At 48.9% G+C, this 21,300-nt stretch overlaps 1 protein-coding gene and 2 long non-coding RNA genes across 8 annotated transcripts in view; 1 reads left to right on the top strand and 2 right to left on the bottom strand.

Annotated features, from left to right (window-relative positions):
* Positions 1-14,092, bottom strand: part of RIPOR3 (RIPOR family member 3) — a 39,538-nt gene extending 25,446 nt beyond the window's left edge. For 4 of the 6 annotated variants that reach the window (XM_063172648.1, XM_063172651.1, XM_063172653.1 and 1 more), the window contains exon 1: positions 7,661-7,681. The gene's annotated coding sequence lies outside the window, so the exon portion shown is untranslated. Of the gene's footprint in view, positions 1-7,660; positions 7,682-14,043 lie in introns of those variants that run through there. The other 2 variants (XM_063172649.1, XM_063172654.1) reach the window with 1 other exon arrangement.
* On the top strand, positions 9,321-11,477 carry LOC134427108 (uncharacterized). The gene is made up of 3 exons (XR_010030097.1): positions 9,321-9,995; positions 10,275-10,321; positions 11,039-11,477. It is a non-coding gene; the product is annotated as an uncharacterized LOC134427108 (long non-coding RNA).
* Positions 13,080-13,740, bottom strand: LOC134426798 (uncharacterized). The gene is made up of 2 exons (XR_010030047.1): positions 13,555-13,740; positions 13,080-13,171 (listed from the first exon to the last, which is right to left on the bottom strand). It is a non-coding gene; the product is annotated as an uncharacterized LOC134426798 (long non-coding RNA).
* Positions 14,093-21,300: the final 7,208 nt, after the last annotated feature.

The following is a 21,300-nucleotide window of genomic DNA, read 5'->3' as shown; positions in this document are numbered from 1 at the left end:
ACACAGACAGGACACAGACACAGACAGGACACACAGGACACACAGACAGGACACAGAGGACACACAGACAGGACACACAGACAGGACACACAGGACACACAGACAGGACACACAGACAGGACACACAGGACACACAGCCAGGACACAGAGGACACACAGACAGGACACACAGCCAGGACACACAGGACACACACACAGGACACACACACAGGACACACAGCCAGGACACAGAGGACACACAGACAGGACACACACACAGGACACACACACAGGACACACAGACAGGACACAGAGGACACACAGACAGGACACACAGGACACACATACAGGACACACATGCAGGACACACAGCCAGGACACACAGACAGGACACACAGGACACACAGACTGCACCTCCTGCTCCTCCCTCGAGCCCAACGACCCTCACCTTCCACAAACTGCATCATGCTGTCTGTTTGTGCTTATGGATAAACTTTTCCAGCCCTACTCTCATCTTTAATTGTTTCTGGGCACAATGGTTTAACAATTGCATGAGGAAAATATGAGTCACCACTTGCAAAACGTTTCTGCTCGTGTTTTGGGCTTTAAGTGAGCGGCCATGATTTGGTGTCAGCCTCTCAGAGAGTCCCCTGGGTGAGCTCCAGTCTGTGATGCTCCAGCTGGCAGTGGGCAGTGGGCAGTGGGCAGGGGACACTTTCTCCTGGCTCTTTCTGCACAAACTGCCCCAGCTCTGCTGCCCTGGCAGCCTGGGCAGCCTCCAGAGCTCCCCGTGGGCACCCTGCTCTTCCCTGGCACGACAAAAGCCAGCCTGAAATCAAATTATTGTCTCTGTAGAAAATAACAATATCAATGTACAATAACACTATCGATATACAATAACACTATTGATATACAATAACCATACCAATGTACAATAACAATATCAATATACAACAACAATACAGATATACAATAACCATATCAATAACAATTCCTACAGACGCCAGCTGTTCCTGGCTCCAGAGGCTGAGGCTCGCCTGTGTGCCTGGGGACACCTTTTGTGATTGTGACAATTTGCCTCCCACTGCCTGCTCAAACCTTCTCCTCCTGCTTTTAGGCCCCTGTTATTTTTGTGCATAATTTCATTTGTAAATATTGCACTCGCTTTGCTTGGAAGGACAAGAGAGCAATTTTATCTTTGAGCGGTGGGAAGCAAACAGAGTTGATTTCATTCTGTACTATCACAACATGATGGTTAATTCAGAATGTGGGGAGCCCAACAGTTTATTGGAGGGGCTGGAGCCTTCCTGCTGCAATCTGGGCTCACGTTGGTGCCCATCAGGAGAGCACAGCAGAGCACATGGGTTTGTTGCAGAGCTGCCACCTGGAATTGATGCCTTTTACATCATGGTTTTATGAAATTCACTCCATGGCAGCCACACAAAGGGGACACTGGGCTGTGCTGGTTCTGCACCACCTCTGCTGGAACCCAGCTTGGACTGCCCAGAGCCAAAATCAGCAGAGATTGAGTGCATGGACATTGAGGGCCTTCAGAGACCTTCCCTGACTCCAGGGATGGGCTGTGATTCCAAATAACCCTCAGCTGTTTCAAAAAAGGCCACTCAAAGCTGCTAGGTTCCCATTCTGCTCCCCTGAATTTGTTATAAATCCTAACAGAAGAACAGCTTTGCTGCTGGAATTGCATCAGGATCAGGGTTTAGCTGGAAGGAACACACACTGCAATGGGTGAAAACACAGCCCCAGCGTGATTACACCAAAAGCTTTAGCTCTGAGACTGACTTTGCAAGCTGGGCTGTGCTTGCCTGCATCACACTGATGTAATCACAGTTATTTCCCGTCTTGCTTGTTTCAAACCACAGGGACAGAGCATTTACCTGCCCCTCCTGGGTGCTATCACAGCTGACAATGGCGTTTCTCTTTTGTGATTCTGACAAAGGGAAAATCAGATTTCCACCCTGGAACAGAACCCTGTGAGAGCCTCAGGGTGCTCCAGGCCTGACCCCTGAGGGTTCTGTGGTTCCAGTGCTGCCTTGGACGTGGCACTGCTGGGCATGTGAGGAGCCCAGAGCAGGGGTGGGAGGCGAGAGGGGCTGAGCAGCCCCGGGGTGTGATGGAGCAGCACTCAGTGACCCCTGGGCTGAATCCCCTGGGAAAATACGCCCAGAGTTCAGCCCCTGCTCCCCAGCATTCCTCAGCAGAACCACTGACCCCGGGAGCAATGTCTGCTGTGCTGCATAAACATTCCACATTTATCACTCAGACCCCTTACACTTCAAGTGGTTTTGTTCAGCTGTTGGACAAACATTCTATTTATACCGCTATGGGCAGAACTAAGAAAAAGTTATCCTTCAAAAGAAGCTAAATCATTTGAATTGGGGAGACACACAGCACCCTTGGGACAGGAGGGAACCAGCAGCTTCCACCCATTCAGCAGGATCTCTGCTGGGTTGAGACTGAGCAATATGAGCAATTACAGAACAGTTCTACTCTAGATGGAAGTTTTGTTCCCCTGTGCAGCTGCTCATGTTCCACAGAACTTCTTGACCTGAGCCTGTTTAACTCAGACCATGAGTTGGGCCCTTTAGTCTGCACCAAACTTACATCTGTCAGGTCCTGTTTGGAAAATATCAAATGATTCAGGAACACAATCCCCACTCTCATGGGCACTTCAGGCTCTTGAGAGCCTGTTCAATTGATTTTTAATAAGAGCTTATTTAACCCAGAGCCTGCATTGTTTAGAAAGACAGGACTTCACTGTGTAACTAGTTTTGGTACTTCTGCAAATTTCACCTATGCAGATCCAGCTCTTGAAGATACATTTAAATACTTGTTTAAATACTTTCCTCCTAGCCATACTTGAGCCATTGAAAGAGATCAGATAAAGAGCTTTGATCCAAGTTATTGCTTTGCTCATCAGGCCCTCCCACAGCTCCCTGCCAGCTGCTGGAAATGGCATTCTGGAGCCCAGCAATGAATTTCAATATCACAGGCAGAGCTCTCAGACAGCTCGTCCCATGCTGGAGGTCAGGTCCATGGCCCCATTTTGGGGGCTCTTTGAACACAGGACTCAAATTTCAAGTGCAGGGTGAGCAGCTTTTCAGGGCTGCACCCCAAATGTTCCTGTGTTTGCAATCACTTTCCATCCCAGCCCTCAGCTCCAGGTTCTGCTCTCAGTGTGCACATCCAGAGGAATTAATCAGCCATTTGTTCCAGATTCCCAGCAGAATGCAGCAGCAGGACTTGGCCTGCCCCAGGTACTGACCTGGCAATGGTTTTCCAAGGCACGGTGGCCTCTGGGTGCCTCCAGCAGCAGCTGCCAGGGAGCCCTGGGGCAGCTCAGCATGGCTCACCCATGGGCAGTGCCTTTTCCTCATGGAAATGGGGTCCTGGGGGGTCCCAGCTGGCAGGGAGCCCCAGTGTGGGGCTCAGGAAAGCTGCAGGGAGTGCTCAAAACCCAGAGCTGTGAATCACAGCATCTGGTGCTTCTGAAATCACAGCATCTGGTGCTTCTGGGTGGGCCAAACCCAGTGTCATTCACCTGTCTGACCAGGAGCACTGTCCCTTTACAGGAACTGAACCACCCAGCCCATTCCTGTGGCTAACATGGTTTATTCCCATAAATGTTACCAAGATCATCTTGTGCCACAGAAATAAAGAAGTTGTAAGTTAGGATCAGCATCCCAAAGAACACTGGAAACAGAGGAATAGTATATAGAATTTCGTAGAAGAGATAAATAGAAGGGACAAAAGGTTTATGCTTTAAAGCCAAATATTTGCTGGTGGGAAAACCCAAGAGTCTGAATGGATGTGGGTATATCTGTATTTTCCCTTCACTTCTTACCAGTTCCTAATGCACATGCTCTGACATTCATGGCCCACATTTCTTACACTGTTACTCTCTGCTTTTATTTGGTTTGGGCTTGTTTTTAATGAGGTGAACTTTGCACAGCCCAGCTCCAGCTCCTATAAAATCTGAAATGGCCAGATTTGGTGGTTTTTCTGTGGAGAGAAAAAAACCCCCATGCTAACCACAGTGCTGTGCTTGGAACCAGATGTTCACCCCCTTAAACTGAGCTAATGAGGACAGAGGATGGTCAGGAAAACTGTCTGGGTCCTGCCCGTGGACTTATGGAAAGAGTGCTGCAAAGGCTGCTGGTTCAACAGATGGGAAAGGGAGGAGGATGGGAATTCCAGGAGGAAAATCTGCAGTGCTGCACTTGCACACACAGCCCTGCTCAGCCCAAAACCATTTCCACACCCCTTAGCCCACACAAGACCCCAGGTGGAGCGGGATCCCCAGGGATGGAGCTGCTCTGACCCTGCTGGATCCATCACAGGCCCCAGGGATGGATTGGAGCTGCTCTGACCCTGCTGAGCCCAGCACAGATCCCAGGGCTGGATGGAGCTGCTCTGACCCTGCTGGATCCATCACAGACCCCAGGGATGGAGCTGCTCTGACCCTGCTGGATCCATCACAGGCCCCAGGGATGGATTGGGGCTGCTCTGACCCTGCTGAGCCCAGCACAGATCCCAGGGCTGGATGGAGCTGCTCTGACCCTGCTGGATCCATCACAGACCCCAGGGATGGAGCTGCTCTGACCCTGCTGAGCCCAGCACAGACCCCAGGGATGGATGGAGCTGCTCTGACCCTGCTGGATCCATCACAGACCCCAGGGATGGATTGGAGCTGCTCTGACCCTGGTGGATCCATCACAGACCCCAGGGATGGATGGAGCTGCTCTGACCCTGCTGGATCCATCACAGACCCCAGGGATGGATTGGGGCTGCTCTGACCCTGCTGGATCCATCACAGACCCCAGGGATGGATGGAGCTGCTCTGACCCTGCTGGATCCATCACAGGCCCCAGGGATGGATTGGAGCTGCTCTGACCCTGCTGGATCCATCACAGATCCCAGGGATGGATGGAGCTGCTCTGACCCTGCTGGATCCATCACAGATCCCAGGGCTGGATGGAGCTGCTCTGACCCTGCTGGATCCATCACAGGCCCCAGGGATGGATTGGAGCTGCTCTGACCCTGCTGGATCCATCACAGACCCCAGGGCTGGCTCTGCTCCCCTTTGCATTCAGCAGCTCCAAAGGGTCCCCAAACTGCTCCTCCCAAGACTTCTGTAAAACCTGAAGCACACCAATTCTTGAGGATCAGACCCTGTGAAAACCATAACTTCTGCTAGGAATCCGACTGAACAAGAGCATTTGTAAACTAACTTTGCCCACCAGTGTGTGTTTGAAATATCCAGAGTCCCCTGCTGCCGGCTCAGAAAGAGATAAGGTTTTAGGGCCATCCCTTCTCTGCCCTCAGAAACACTGGGAGCATTGCCATCACTTCAGAGATGATCAACGAGACCTTGGAGGTCATGGCTTGGCACTCAGGCTGGAAAAATGCATAAGTGTGGCTTTTTTTCTTTTTTAGAAAAGCTGCATCAGATTCTCCCTCTGGTGCCAAGCCTAAGCTCCTTTAAAGCAATGATTCCTGATTTGTTTTCATGTGCTCCCCACCAGTCCTTTCCCTGCAGTGTGGAGCAGGTCCCTTTCACTGAAGGAATCTTCTGCTGAATAAAGTCTTGTGAGACACAGTCATTACATGCAGAGGAAACTGGGTTTAGTGGGGCCCTGGTTCCCCTGGGAACTCCCATAATATAAATTATTAATAATAAAAATAAATATTGGCTAGCTTGAACTTCTCTTCATTCCCTTGGAGCTTATTTTTGTGATGGAATTAGCTAAATAAAGCCCACTTGAAAGAATGTTTAATTGCAAACTATCCAAGGAAAACAAAATGGAACTAATTGGTTCTTAGATATTAAACATTCAAAAGGAGATGGCTTTGGAAACAGCTGAAAGGCTGATGTGCATTAGGATACAAATGGTGCAGAAGGCAGCTGAGGAAAATGCAGTCTAAACTGGACTACATTTACTCTTAAACCAGATATTCAAGTTTAGTCAGTCTGGCCCTGCCTAGAAGAAAGCTTTGGATTGTTTCAAGCCTAAACAGAATCACAGCAGCACTCTGGAAAGTCATAAAATCAGAGGGGGCAAACTTGTGTACTGACTTCTGGGCATCGTTTGCCCAGGAAACCCTAAAGAACCCTAAAAAACCCTAAAAACCCTAAAGAACCCTAAAGAACCCTAAAAACCCAGACCTCCAGGGCTTGCTGCTTCCTGCAGTGCCCCCGAGAGCTGCTCCAGCCTGAGGACATCCTAGCAGGGGCAGGTCCATGGGGCTTTTCTAAAGCAGCTCTTTTCCTGCTGGGGGGGCTCCCAAAGCCCTCTGACAGCCCATCTCCAGAGCAGGGTGGCTGTGCCTCCACCTGGCTGAGACCTTCCCTGGCCTCCCCACACCCTGCCCCAGCCCTTGTGCCACCGTGTTTAATTCAGGTGTTCCAGCACAAGGGAAATGGGAGAACTCCCTCCTCAGGCTCATCAGAAGTTAAAGAGCTGCCACTCTTATTTCAGAGGCGTTTCCAGCAGGACTAGGAAGTGATGGCTCCAACGCGACTGGAATTTGCAAACAACAAAAATCCCTCAGCATTGAAAGGGAGCAAGAGCAGGTAAGTCATAACAAGAATCATACAGTAAAGGCAATTTTAAGCACCAATGAGTGGCAGAAGAACATTTCTCTGGAGGAGCAGTGTGCAGTGGATCGGGCTGGCGCTCCGCCTCTGAAGGGACGCTGTCTCACCAGAACATGTTTACCCTCCCACTTATCAATGGGTGACAGTGGGGAGGCCTCTGCCAGAGATAACAAATTCCTGGAAATGTCAGGGCCCCCAGAACACCCAGCCCAGGCACGCAGAGCTGCTCCTGGAAGAAAAGGGCACACACAACTGGAAGTGCTAAGCAGGAGCTGCTCAGCAGGATCAGCCAAGATCAAACCACTTCAACATTTAGGCCAAAAGCTAATGCAGTTTAAGGTCCCTTGAAATGTTATGAAAACCATCAACAAACACGGCAAGAGTCACTCATGAAAATGCATTTCAGCTTCATGCACAAAAAATCACTCAGCTCTGTCTCAGACTTCTTCAAAGACTGTGAATCCGATTGTTTGTTCCCTGAGGACCCAGGGCTTTCACTGCAGCTACACATCTGCTTAGTGTTTCCTATTCTTCAGCACCACAAGGAGTTTTTCTTAGACCTTGGATGGTTCACTCAGCATCTGCGGGCCAGGGATCTCCTGCAGCCCACTGGAGATGCTCTGCAGAGCTGAGGGCAGTGCCCGGGGCAGGGATCCTGCTGGCACCCTTGGGTTCTGTTCCAGATTCAGAAATGGCCATTGAGGTGGAGAACACACTGACAGGAGATGCCAGCAATGCCCTAATGCAGAACCAGGGCTGAATCCAGCCCGACCCCATTACAGCTGCAGGGGCGGGCAGTGCTCTCCCTGTCCTGACAGAAACTAGAGCTCTGCTCTGTGTGGCTTGGCTTCCTCAGGACAGATACTTTACAGGAAGATACAGTTTTACTGTACTGTAAACATCATTTGACAATTACAGGTCAAAGTATCCTCACTTATTGCTTTAAGTGAAACTAAAAGTAGTCAAATTCATACACACACACACAGGGAAAAGATTCATCATGTGTGAATCACCACAGCTCTGGGGAACACAGCACAGAAATCATGTCTGGAGTGGAGACCTTACCAGAAGATGCAGTGTGTTTTCTCATCCAGAGCCTTCTCCTGCAGAGCATGCTCTCCTTACAATTGTGGTTTTTTTTCTTGAAGAACCAGAGCTCAAGCAATTTTGAGATACTTTGCATTGCTACTTAAATGTTTTGCACTTCTGCTGTTTGTTTGCAGGCAGCTGGGACGCCCCAACTCATTTTCTAAGGCTATTTAAATTCTTCTTTCTTTGTTAACAAATTATGTTGTTGCACAACACATTGGCATGTGAACCCTTCAGAAAAAGGGAGAGGCACAACTGGCCCCAGTGGAATTAGGAAGGAGCTCCAGTGACCTCAGCAGAGTTACACAAAGGGCAGCTCTATTATCCCCGTGCTGGCTGAAGGAACATTTCTGTGTGTCACCTTCCAGGGCAGTGTCTGGGGCTCCATTTCACACAACAGGGACACCTTTCCATCCATCTGGGCATTTGGTGCTGCGCTAACAGCCCTAAGAAATGCGCAGTTGCATTTGCAACAGACTTACTAACACTGTGTGTTACTGCAGGACTCAAACCCAGGCATTTCCACACATGATCCACCCGATGAAAATGCTCCTCTCTTCTCTGCCATTCCAAAAAACCAGGTCACTAACTGTTATAAAACAATTGCCTTCAAAACTCCAGCAAAGGCCCTGAACTTTCTGTGCAGACCAAGTCTCAGCCACATGCCCTGGGCTGCATTGGGAATATCCCTTTGGAAAACCCCAGCCTGCTGTTTTAACTTTACAGAGCTCAGCAAACAAAATCCTTCCCTGCAATCTGGAGAAATCTTCTAAACTCTGTCTGTGAAATTTCAGTTACATAATGGAAACATCTCGGAAATCCAGTGCCCAGGGAAAGGGGAGGTTATGGAGGTGGTGTTTGTTCTGCACCACTAAAAGTACAAACCTATTCACACCAACAGTAAAGCAGAAACATTCAGATTTTAAAGCACACTGAGGCCTTGGAATTGCCTCCCTGTTTATCTGTTCAGGCCCAGTATTGGAAAATTATATTTCCCTCTTCAAGTCTGTAGCCATTTCAATAATAAAACAGAGGTTATGTAAGTGCAGAGAATTATGGAACAGTGTAAGTGGAAAGTACATAGTTTTAAATTTATTTGAATAGCTCAAATACAGCTGAACTGACATTATTCACACTTTCCAGTCTTAGTCAATACTGGATTGAAACCAAGCACAAGACATTTCAGGCCCAAAGGAGGTTTTTAAGAAAATTACAAGTACCTATATTTCCAGTTTACAATGCCTGTCTGGGAAAGCTCCGCTGCCTAAGGGAACAGCAAGCTGCCTTCTCATGGGATCAAACAGCAGAGATGTGAACTAATTAAGGGCACCTTTGGATCAGCCTGTAAACACAGGGCAGGTTCCACCCCAAAGAGCAGAAACTGGATGCAAATAGCTGAGGTGTCCCAGGCGAGCAGGGCTGCAGAGCCACATTTCCCTCTGCAAACTCATTTCTAACCTGGGCAGACACCAGCTGCAGGCCCAGCTCTGCATTCCTCCCACACCCAGGGCTGGAGCTGTGCCTGCACAAGGAATGCAGCACAGAAATGAGTTCCTTATCGGCCTGGCAGATCTTGTTGGGTGATGTGATGTGGTGCCTGCGGGGCTGCCAGGGTTCCAGTGTGGGACATGGCATGCAGCCTAGCTCCAGAGCTCCAGACTGCGATCCAGGGCACTTGGAATAAGGCTAAACTGCCTTCTAAAGCATAAGAAACTGCTTCTGATTCAGGGATACCTGGATATATCTCTGTTGCAAAGAATTTTCATCAAAGGAAAAGTGAAGATCCCAGGTTTGTACAAGAATGAGTAAAAATGGGAATAAATTGTGCATGTCCAGACTCAGGGGCATTTGAAAGTCTGGCTATAAGAAAATAGATTTAATCATCATAACTCTTCCAGAGGGGAACACTAAACACAGAAATAAGGACAGGAGGTTTCTCAGGACAGCCCTCTGTGTCCATTCCCTCCAAATCAAGGGCAGCACCATGCACACAACTGCATATAGCAAATCTTTCCATCACTCCAAAGAGAGCCAAACTCCACCTTGGCTGTGGGTGAGATAAACCAGTTATGGCTCTTTCAGCTCCACACCAGCAGTATTTCACATTGTGCAAGGACAAAGACCTCCCAAATGCATGAAGCACAAAGAGCTGTGGAAACAAGCTCTTGATGTCTGCATTGTGGCTTTTGGAAATGTTGCCAGGGCTGGGACCCTCCTGGATGTTCCTCTCATTACTGTCCCCAAACAGAATGCAAACCTGCAGGATAAGGATGCTGTGCTGTGGTCAGGAACGGCAAAAGGACATGTTAAGGTAATTCACACTGCATTTTGTTCAGAGAAATATTTTCATAACAGCTGAGAAAAGAGTGTGTTGAATAGAGCATCTGCTGGTTTGAGAAAAAGAAATGCTAGCTAAAATCAAGGCCTTTGGCTACTTTAAGGCTTCCTAGGCAAGATTAAATCAAAATATTTCCTGTAAACATTCCCTCTTTTCATCAGCATGTCAGTTGTAGTAAGGAGAATGTGATCCTAATTCTCAGCATCCAAATCTGGGACAACTATAAAGTCAAATGTTTTCTTACTTTCACAGAAACAACTGTGACTGGAAACATTTTCCAAAGCATGTTGCAAGTGGAGGTAAGTAAATCAGCTAGCAAACAGCACATTTTTAAAGGAAAAAAGTTTCTAAAAATGAATCAGGATTTAATAAAAAATGTCTCTGAGGTACGTAAGTCATGCCCATAATAGAATATTTTTCAATTTTCAACCCTGTATAGAGAATTTTAAACCAATAGCAGATGTAGGAAACAAAAGCAAAATTGTCCCTTATTCTCTGCTGTGCACACACACACAGATAGAAACAGGGAAACCAAGGAGAGGCTCTCAAACATTTTCCACAAGAAAGACAATTTGCTCACAATTCCTTCTCCCTTTAAATTGTTTCTGTGGCAACACATCTGGTGCTGCAGTTCTGGGCCAGAACATGAACTCCACTGCAAGAAGAAAGTGATGTTGTTGTTCTGCCTGCAGGACGTGAGCAGAGAGGGGTCTGTGAGCAGAGAGGGGTCTGTGAGCAGAGAGGGGTCTGTGAGCAGAGGGGTCTGTGGAGGTTTATGCACAGCTCCAAACTGCAAGTCTTAAAGCATTTCGACAATGGTCAGAGGAAGCTCTCATGGTAAACACAGTCTACAAGCCAGTGTTTTTTTTAATAAAATGATGAGTGCTTTGCTGCTGCTGTTCCTGCTGTGTGAATAAATCAATTATCCAGCCGAGAGGAAAAGGTTCATTCCCTAATCATAAACATAACTCTCCCTATGCAATGGAGCAAGGCTGACGTTGATCTCTTATCTCCAGCCCTGCACAAACACTGCTGGATCATCACCACCATTCACACCTGACCTGTCAGCGCCCAAACCCCCTCAGGCGTCTGTAAAACTCAACTGCCCAGGATGAGCAGCTACTCCTCACAGAATCACAGAATCACTAAAATTGGAAATCCCTCCCAGAACACCGAATCCAAGCTGTGCCCTGTCCCCAGCCAGAGCACTCAATACCACCCCCAGGAATTCCTGGGACACCTCCAGGGATGGGCACTGCAACCCTCCCTGGGCAGTTCCAGTGCCTGAGCACCCTTCCACTGAAAAAACTCTTCCCAAAACATGCAGCCCTGAGCTCTTCAAGCTCTTGAGGACCAATAGACTTTACATTATGGAAATAAGGGAAGGGGATTTTTGCTACTTCATCAAGCAGATCACGGATGGATTCACGGAAAGAACATGAGCAATAAAATGTCACTGACACAGTTACTGTCCCAATAATAGTTGCATATGTTCTCCATAAAATAGTTTTTATTATTTAATTTGAAACAGCTAAATTCACATCTAGAGCAGTTACATATAAATTGTTTGCTAACTACACTTAGGGTATTTCTGTATTAATGACAAGATCATCTCAGCCTTCTGATCTTCTCAATTACTGGTGATTAAATGCCTTGTCTGTCTGAAAACCAAGTTTTTGCCCTGAAAAGTTGAACTGAATAAAAACGATAGTTTTCAGGCATTCTGTCTTTGAAGACATACTGGTTTAAAGCAGTCTGTCCTCAGGGAGAATAAACTGGCAGCAGAAATGGAAAAGTTGAAAAAAGTGGATAAGACCTGGTATTTCATAAATATGTATGTCCCTGTTGTGCTTCTGCAGGCAGCATCCAGGGCTGGAACTGCAGCCAGGCCCCGAGCACCTGTAGCCATTAAAGGCTGGCTGATGTCCTCTGCACAACTGGCTGTCCAGAATTCTGGATTGTCACCAGCAATCACCTCCCAAAACCCAGTGCTGGCCAGCAACAGCCTGGATAATTCAGCCTGCTCCCTCAGCCTTTTGGCTAAGATCAAGTGTGCAGATTCAAATAATATTAAACCTACTATTTTACACAAATGATCTCCTTCTATTCCAGTCTTTCTATTTATTTCATCCAAATGGAACAGATTAATAACCCTTCAGGGTCAGTTCCCCCTCCCTTCCCTTATCTTGGATAACTTTCTGTACCCAAACCTCTGCCTTGTCCTGGTGCTCTGTGACCCCACATTGTCACTCCTCAGAGCCCTGAGGGACACATGAGGATCACAACTTTCCCCTCCACTCAGACTGAGCCTGGTTTCCCTCTCTAGAGTGGCTCTGGTCCATCTCTCAGACTCTTTATGAGACATTGCAAAGGAGCATTTGTGCAGGAATCAATCAGCTTGCAAGGGAATAAAGTGGCACTGGTGGATGTGTGCTGCAGGATCCCAGCTCCCTGCCTGAGTGCTCCACAGGAACCCAGGGCTGGGGAGAACACTGTGCAGCAGCCGTGCAGCTGCTCCTTGTCCTGGCAGAAGGAAACCATCCCATCTTCCCCCGTCCCTTGGGGAATCCATTACACAACTCCATCCTGGGCTCCCTCCCCGCAGCCAGAGCACCCCGCAGCTCCTCCAGCACGGAGCCCCGGCCCAGGATGAGCCCTGCCAGCTCGGGGGAGCCCTGCCACTGCCCCAGAGGGATCCAGGCTCTGACTGAAGGGGAATGCTGCCAGGTTAATGTGCACACCAGTCACGCGTGTTCATCTCACACGTTTCTCTCCAGACCTGGGGCACAAAGAGGCTGGGCTGCCCCTCCACGACAGCTCCAGCCCATTCCGGCAGGGTTTGTGCAGCTTTTCCTGTGTGCTGCACGTGGTGCTTGTGTCAGTCACTGTGCAGGAGCCAGAGCAGCAGCAGGGAAGGGATGAACTGAGTGACACAGGAATACAACAGGGAGGAGATCCTCACTGCACTCCTTCAGCCACAGCATCTTTGCTGAGCCTCTCCATCCAACATGCAATATTCCCTCAGACATATATTGCACTGTTTACTACTCTTGCAAATGATCTTCCTCTGCTTTTATTGGTTTTAATTAAGGGCTCTCAAAAAATAAAAGTAAAGCACCTCATCAATAGGTGTGGCTCCCATTTTGCAGCTGTGAAAACACAGGTAAGGACAGATTAACTCTTGATCCCACCAAAGGAAATGACTGAATCAGGAGTTTGAGTACTGGTGCTGGTTCAATACTCAAGAAATGGCTCCAGAAACATACAACCTTATTTTTCAAACTCCTTCAAGTTTCTTTGGTTGATTAACAACTCTACTCCATATGGCCCAACTTATTTAAAACACTTTTTAACAGGGGAAATTAAACTCTGTCTGAATCAAAATGCAACTGGGCTGTGACCCAAAACCTCAACTTGTATTTACACGAATAAGCAATAAAAAAAAAAAAAAAAAAAAAAAAAAGAAGGCAAATAAAATGTAAGTCGTTGCACAGACAAAGAAAGTTAACTAAAATACAGCCAGAAAATATACCCAGCTCATGCAACAACACCTCCAAAAGGCAAGCTCTATGGGATGGCATGAACCTCATCCTGCTCCTCGCAGAGTCCCACCTGCCCCGACCAGGTGCTGTCCTGCCGGGAGTTCCTTCACCCGGATAAAAAACTACCGAGCCTCTCTGCGCGGCGGCAGCTCTGCAGGAACGCGGGCATCCTCTGGGGCTCGCCCACTGACAGCCCAGGTGACCGCATCCCCCCAGAGGTGACCGCATCCCCCGCAGGTGACCGCGTCCCCGCAGGTGACCCATCCCTGTTCAGGTGACCGCGTCCCCGCAGGTGACCCATCCCTGTTCAGGTGACCCATCCCTGTTCAGGTGACCCATCCCGGCTCCGGTGTCCGTGTCCCCCCAGCCGGTGTCCCCTGCCGGCACCGCACTCTCCCCCGCGGGCAGTGCGGGTGCCCCGCGCCCCCCGCGCCCTCTCCGTGCCCAGCTGTGCCCAGCTGTGCCCAGCTGTGCCCTACCTGTGTGCCCCCTGCGCTGGGGCGGCGGGCGCGCAGCGCGGCTCGGCTCCGCTGCCGTGGCGGCTGTCGCGGCTGTCGCGGCTGTCGCGGCTGTCGCGGCCGGTGCGGAGGGCCCGGACAGCCGCCCTTATCGCCGCTTATCGCCCTTATCGCCGCCCAGCCGGGCTGCGCTTCCAGGAAGCCGCGGCTCCGGAGGCTCGCTGGCCGCTGGATGCCGAGCGCTCCGCGCCGCTCGCTGCTCCCCTTCGCTCCCCTCCCTCCGTCCCTCCCCCGCTCCCCCTCCGACCCCCCTGGCGCTGGCAGGGGGGCTGGGAACGCGCCCGCGGCTCCGGCTCATGCCGAGCGGGCGGTCACGGCCCCGACCCTCTGCGGCTCATTGGGAGCATCCCGGGCGCCCTCTCGCTCCTGGAGCTGCGGCTGCCGCAGGGCAGCCCGGACCGGGACCCTCCCTGCGGCCCGGTGACACCCCCGGTCCCGTTCCCCAGCGGGACACCCTCCCTGCGGCCCGGTGACACCCCCTGCCCGGACCGGGACCCTCCCTGCGGCCCGGTGACACCCCCGGTCCCGTTCCCCGGCGGGACACCCTCCCTGCGGCCCGGTGACACCCCCTGCCCCCGGCCGGACACCCTCCCTGCAGCCCGGTGACACCCCCGGTCCCCGCGGCCCGGTAACGCCCCCACCCCCCTGACCCCGGACCGGGACCCTCCCTGCAGCCCGGTAACGCCCCCGCTCCCCTGCCCCAGCTCTCACCCCCTCTGCTCGGGCCGCTTCTGCCGTGCCCGGATCCCGCCTGTCCCACCTTCCTCTGCCATTGCTCCCTCCTCCTCTGCCTCACCCCACACTGCCTCCTCACCGTCCTCTAAAGGTTCCCTCCTCTTCCAGCCCTCGGTCATACAACGCTCATCATCATCATCATCATCATCACCATCATCATCATCATCTTAATCTTTCTCTCATTGCCTCCTGCCTTCCCCATCCCGCCCTTCCACAGCTTTGCTGCACTGGGAGATGTCATTTGCTCCCTTTGATTCTCTGCTGAGCAATCCTGCTCGAGTCCTTCCTGCTGCACCCACTGCTGACCTCCTGCTCAGGTGCTGCTCCTCGGGCACGATCTCCCCTCTGCCGGCCCTCGAGAGCCCTTCCAGGCAGTCCTAGTGTGAGGAGGTGAAGCTGCCATGTGGAAGCAGCCTGGCATCTCCCTGCTCCTCGTCTCACCCCATGAGACTCACACCTCTCCCCTGAACAATGTCTGGCCAGGCCTTTAGCAAACACCCCACACAAACCTGTCCCTGCCTGGGCACAGCTCCTTGGCTGCCTCTGTGCCTCATCCATTTTCCATTTTCCATTTTCCCCTGGTTCCTAGCAGCACTTCCCCGTGCTGACTGACGGACAGCACAGGCAGCCAGACACTCCCCATGGGCAAAATGAGCTGAGTGCACAGAATTTGGCCATGCCCTTACCATAAGTTCATTAGTAATGGTGTTTTCTTCCCTTTGCATCATCCAGCACACACATCCTGAAACTCACCCCACTGCAGGAGGCTGAAACACAAAGTGAAGCTCCCAAAGCTCCAGCTGATCAGAGATCCCATAGCAGAGCCTCTCAGGGCAGGGTTACTGCTTCCCTTCCCAGTTCTTTATGCAGTTGGTCAGGATTTGTATCTTCCTGTGCACATGTTTAAAGGAAAGTCTGGAAGGGGGCAGAGGAAGATCTCTTGCACAGCTGAACATGCTTGTGAGGAGAGGCATGAGGGAACTGGCACACATGAAAGTGAGAGCAAAACCAGATGGAATTGCCTGAGCCAACGATTCGAGCACCCTGGGTTTTATTTGTGTCAGAAAGAACTGTGCTGAGATGCAAGCAAAAGTGGGTTTCACACCAGGTCTTCAAAATGCTTGGGGCTTGGAGCCCTGCAAAGGGCAGTGATGGAACACCACGGGTGTCACAGCTGGGGCAAAGCAAGGAGATGCAATCCATGGCTCTGTACAGGTGAGTACCTGACAGTACAGTCATCGTAACTCTATGAACTCTGGGCTTGATTTTCCTGGCATTTGAGGGGTTATGGTCACACCCACGGAGTGCCTGGAGAACCCTGCCCAGCAAATGCCACTGCAGCTGTCCTGGAGAACCCTGCCCAGCAAATGCCACTGCAGCTGTCCTGGTGCCCGTGGGGTGTTCCAGGCTGCCGAGGCACACAGGCACTGCTGGGGCTGTCCTGCAGCCCAGGACAGTGCTGGAACACTGCTGGCCCTGCAGCAGGGCCCTTTCCCCAGTGCTGGCCCCACAGCAGGGCAGAGCACACTGGGACAAGCTGAAATCAGCTGGATTTGTGGGAGGACATTTGTCACAACACCAAATCTCTGCAGGAGCCCTGTGCAACCAGTTGCCCAAAGAGCCATTGCTGTTAATGTCATTTCCTCCTAACCATGAGCCTCTGAACAAAATCCACAGAGCAGCCCCTCAGCAAACACCAAGGACTACGGTTCCCTCACTCCTGGTGCAGATGTCCCCGTTTACTTCAGCTGAGGAATGGCTTTATGTGTTTTTATTCCAGTTTACTTTTTATGATCTTCATTTGCTGTGTCTTCATCTGGTGTGTTTATGTGGCTGGTGCTTGGTTTTCATTATTTTTAACTGCATTTCAGATCATTTGCTCTACGGTTTTGTTCACATTCTCCTTTTCCACGAAATTCTAATAAAACACTTGGCTACAGATTTCCCAAATTGAATACTGATGTTTAGTGCAGCTAATTATGCAGCAGGGTTCAAAGTGAGTTCTATAATGTAACAATTTACATATTCCTGAAAACAATGGACACAAACCTACAAATTATTGCTACAAGCTAGTTTCACATTCTTCTGGAATTTCCTTTAGAAATACATATGTTTAGTATTCTCACGCATATGAAAAGCAGTAAATACGGCATTGCTGGCACCATTATAATATTTACAGTGAGAAAATAAAACACACTCTGATGTGTCTCAGACCTAAAGGGACATTAAAAAATGCCAGTATGTTTCCTCAGAGATCTCAGCGTGCTTCAGAAAACTGCTTCCCAAATTCAGCCACTCAACATCCATCACTGTAAGCCAACAAAATACAAAGATAATTTTACAGCAAAGCATTCACCGTGGCTTCAACAACATTAAACATTCAGTGCTTCAGCATCACCAGTGTTCTGGCATAACCAGATTAATCATAACTTTATTGTTTAAATCCTGAATAAAGTTAGTTTTGTTTGTTTTCTAAATGGACAGATTACAGGCAGCCAACCAGCAGAGCAGCCCAGCCTCCTCAAGAAGATCCAGACTAAACTGACTTTTAGAAAGGCTGCTGTAAACCAGAGCTCTGTTTATAAAAGCAAGACCTAAAACTCAGTAGCTGGGCCCGTTGCTGTGATCCTTTGCACCAGGCTGACTTGCAGGGACAATGATTCTTGCTGCTCCTAATGCAAGCAATATGTATGCCAACATTTGCCTGTGGCTCTACCCCACCCCATTGTAGTTTGTATTTTTTTAAATTTTAGAATGTTACTTACATCTTCATAATGATCTGCACAGAAGTGGATTCTCTCTCAGCCCACTGATACATTGACCAGGCACTTTCATTGCTGTAGCACAACAAACTGCAGAGCATGTTCCAGCAAACCATCCCTGCACAGAGCATTTGCTCTGAGCCTCTGAGGGGGGGTTATTGTGAGCTGGAACTGTGAATACACATCCCAGCTCCAAGCACATGATTATTTTTCCCTCTTTGTGCATCTATCACTACTGGAGTTTTTAGTTCCTGGTATTATAGCTCAGGAGGGAAGCTAACAGACCTGCCAACAGAAGCAAAGAGCATCTTCTAAAACCTCAACACAACTGGGACAGTGGCTGAACTCACAGGATTCAGTATTTCCAAATGTGACATGCATGGAAAATTGGAATTACTTTTCAAGTCTCCTTGGCTTGTACTTTTGTAGTTTTACTTAAGACCACTGCCCCAGCACTATCTGGTTAATAAACAGGGGCGAGTGTGTTGCACTAATGTGTATATATCTGACTGTTTTCTCTCAGGGGTCTCACAGGGATGTTGGCTTGTTTGTGTATGGACACATAAAACACTGAGACAAAAAAGCCTAAATTAATCTGATCATCTAATTACAGTAAAAGTTTCATATTTCCCTAAAAAAATTTGTTCCTTATAGTTGTTTTACATTTTTCCAAAGTGTTGATAACTTCATCATATGATTACAACAAGAAGTCTCCAACAAATCAAAGAAATCAAACGGGTGTGCAGCATCCCTGGGAACGCTGTCCCATCCCTGGAAGTGTCCCCGGCCAGCTGGGATGGGGCTTGGAGCAGCCTAGGATAGCAGAATTTGTCCGTGGCACGGGGTGGAATGGGATGAGCTTTAAGGTCCCTTGCAGCTCGAGCATTCTGTGATTTTGTGAGTCACATTTCAAAGCACGGTGACAGTAATGTGACACGGCCAATACAAACACAGGTAAGGCTGTGGGAGCGGTTAATGTCCTGGGCAGCCTGGTGCACCAAGGCCGCTGCTGTAATTAATTAACGGTGTAAATAATTGAGGTGCAATTAATGGTGTAATTAATGGTGCGATGAACGGACGCCGCTCGGGCGGCAGCAGCCCCGGTGACGGGCACGGCGCGGGCACGGCGCCCTCTGGCGGCGGCGGCTGCCGCTGCACCGCGGGGCGGACGGGGGCGACAGTCGCGACAGTCGCGACAGCGGCGACCCCGCGCCACGGACACGGCCAGGCCGCAGCGATTCCCTTCCCAGTGTCCGATGCTCTTCTCAAGCACTGCGGCGCTGCCAGCTCCTGCTCTGTGAGCGCTCCTGCCTGACTCCTGTGCCATCCGATAACAATTCAGCATCAACAAACAATGCCTCATTACTTCATAAAAGTTATCATTATTTTTGCTATCATTATATATGCAGGAATCATTGGCAAAGTGCATTCACTGTCTCAGTGAGGCACAGCAGCAGTCCAAACTCACAAAGGGAGGCCAGAATATCACCCCGTGCTCACCCAGCGCACCTGGGGGACAGGGACACCTCACAGCACGGGCCACTCCAGCGGGGACACCAGGCACTAGAACAGGAGCTGGTGCTCATAAAACTGGGGAGTCTACAAAGCCTGCAGCAGTAATTCTGAGGTCTATCAATCACCATTCATGTAGAAATGTTCCTTTGTGGCAAAAGGTACCAGTGTTCCTTATTCAGTGCTGGCACAGAAGTGCCACTTATGTCACATTTACTGGGTGACAGTCACTGGCAGAGGGCAGAGCTTTCTTCACAAGTAGCCATAATATGTTTTCCAGATAAGCATAACAGCAAAGGCTTTATTCCTTTGATTTGCCCTCCCCCCCCCCCCCCCCCCCCCCAAATTCTTGACCAGGAATGCCCAGTGAATAGTGGAAAACCAAGCAGGAAATGTTCACGAATTCTTCTGTGTAAAGAACCCCTGAAGTGTCACCCATGGAGCTGGACAGCTCAGCACCAGCGTGGCTCCTCTGAGCTCTCCGGGCAGGGGAGTTAAATCATTAAACCCCACACGAGAATTAAATCATTAAACCCCACACGAGTGCAAGTGTGAGGTGTCAGCTGGGCTCAAACTGCCCTGTTTAAATAAGGGGGAATTCCAGAGGAATTCAGAGTCATTGGACACAAATGGATTACTAGATGGAGGGGAAGAAAAAGCTTTAAAAGTTTTTCATTATTTTAGTTAGAAACCTCAGAGAATTTAAATTAACGTATCAGTATTGGCTTTTGACTTGCTAGGAAAGTATTTTCAAGAAAACCTCATGAGTTTATTGCTGGACCTAGTTTATAACTGGATTTATAACACACCTGAAACAAATGTTTCTTTCACAGGCAGCATGGCATGAAAACAACCTTTCCCATAAAGGCAGACAAAACAAAAGTACAAAACTAAAGAAAACTCCCCAACGCCAGGAAACTAAAATATTTTATTGGAAAAGATCTCATATATGAGCTTTAAAAACAATCAATTCATTTTGTCACAGACAGGTAAGTAAATATTGCATCAAAGTAACAATTAAAGGTTCCTGGAAGAGGAGTGGGGAAGAAAAAACTGCTGCTAGTTGTCCTGACAGGAAAGAAGAAAGCAAAGGCAGAAACAGAGCAGAAAAACTCATTACTAACCCAACTATTGTTCCCCCCCTCAATAAAATCAAATTTTAAAAACTCAAAAAACAAATAAACTAAAAACCCACCCCAAAATAAAATCCTATAGCTGTCACAATTTCAGGGTAAGCAATAAGTTTTTTATTACACGAGTGCTATTTAAATACTCCTGTTATTATAAATGAGCTGCGTTGCCATGCCCTGAGCCTTGCTCCTGTGTTTGTGTGGAGCTGTTGGTATGGAGGGTGCTCCATGGAGATCAGTTGTACAAAGCTCCCCTGCTCAGATTCTCCCTCTCTGGGGCAGCATCTGTGAACTCACAGCTTCTGCCTCAGGATCAGCCCCACCAGCAGAAAGGTATTCAGTGTATTTCCCTGCATTCATGGGCACTTCTGCAATATTTCTGCATTTGTGAACCTCAGATGCCTTCATGGCAGCACTGGTTTATCTGCATCCTTCACTTACCAAGGAGAGGGCAAAAGCAATTTGAGGTCATGCTGGGCCCTAATTTTCTGAAAACGGAGTATCCAAGTGTATACACTGCTGTTGAAAATGCTTCTTTGTAGGGAAATGTAACTGGGACACAAGATTAAAGTATCAAAATTGCAGAAGGTATCAGAGCCTGTAAGTACAGAATTTATTTTTTAAAGAAAGCAGGATCTTATTATCATTTTAAAAATAAAGCTTCTCTTTTTCCCTTTTAGTTTTCTCTCCCCATCAGAAAAACTCTCCAGTCTCTCATCAACTCCAAGACAAGATCAGATTACAATCTCGGACATCTAACAATCACTCCTGTGAGCTGGCATTGACAGTGTAAATAAAGACTACTTTATGTTAAATATGAAGTCAGCATAAGCCCTGAACTATGCAATAAAAGATTAGGTGGATCATCAATAACAGTCAATCTATGCTGACAGAAATTTTCTGTGCTTTGTACTTGGAAGTACCCTCTGAACTCCCAGCAGGGCTGTATGGAATACAACAATTAAAATGTGGGAAATCTGGGACAGGGAAGCAGCATCATGGCACAATCTCAGTATACTGCATGGTGGACCTAAGTGATGGAATTTCTACACCAAAACAAACAAAGAAAAAATAAAGGC

The sequence above is a fragment of the Melospiza melodia genome, chromosome 19 (assembly GCF_035770615.1).
Source record: "Melospiza melodia melodia isolate bMelMel2 chromosome 19, bMelMel2.pri, whole genome shotgun sequence".
In the NCBI taxonomy this organism is placed as follows: domain Eukaryota; kingdom Metazoa; phylum Chordata; class Aves; order Passeriformes; family Passerellidae; genus Melospiza; species Melospiza melodia.
This window is presented reverse-complemented; position numbering and strand designations above follow the sequence as displayed.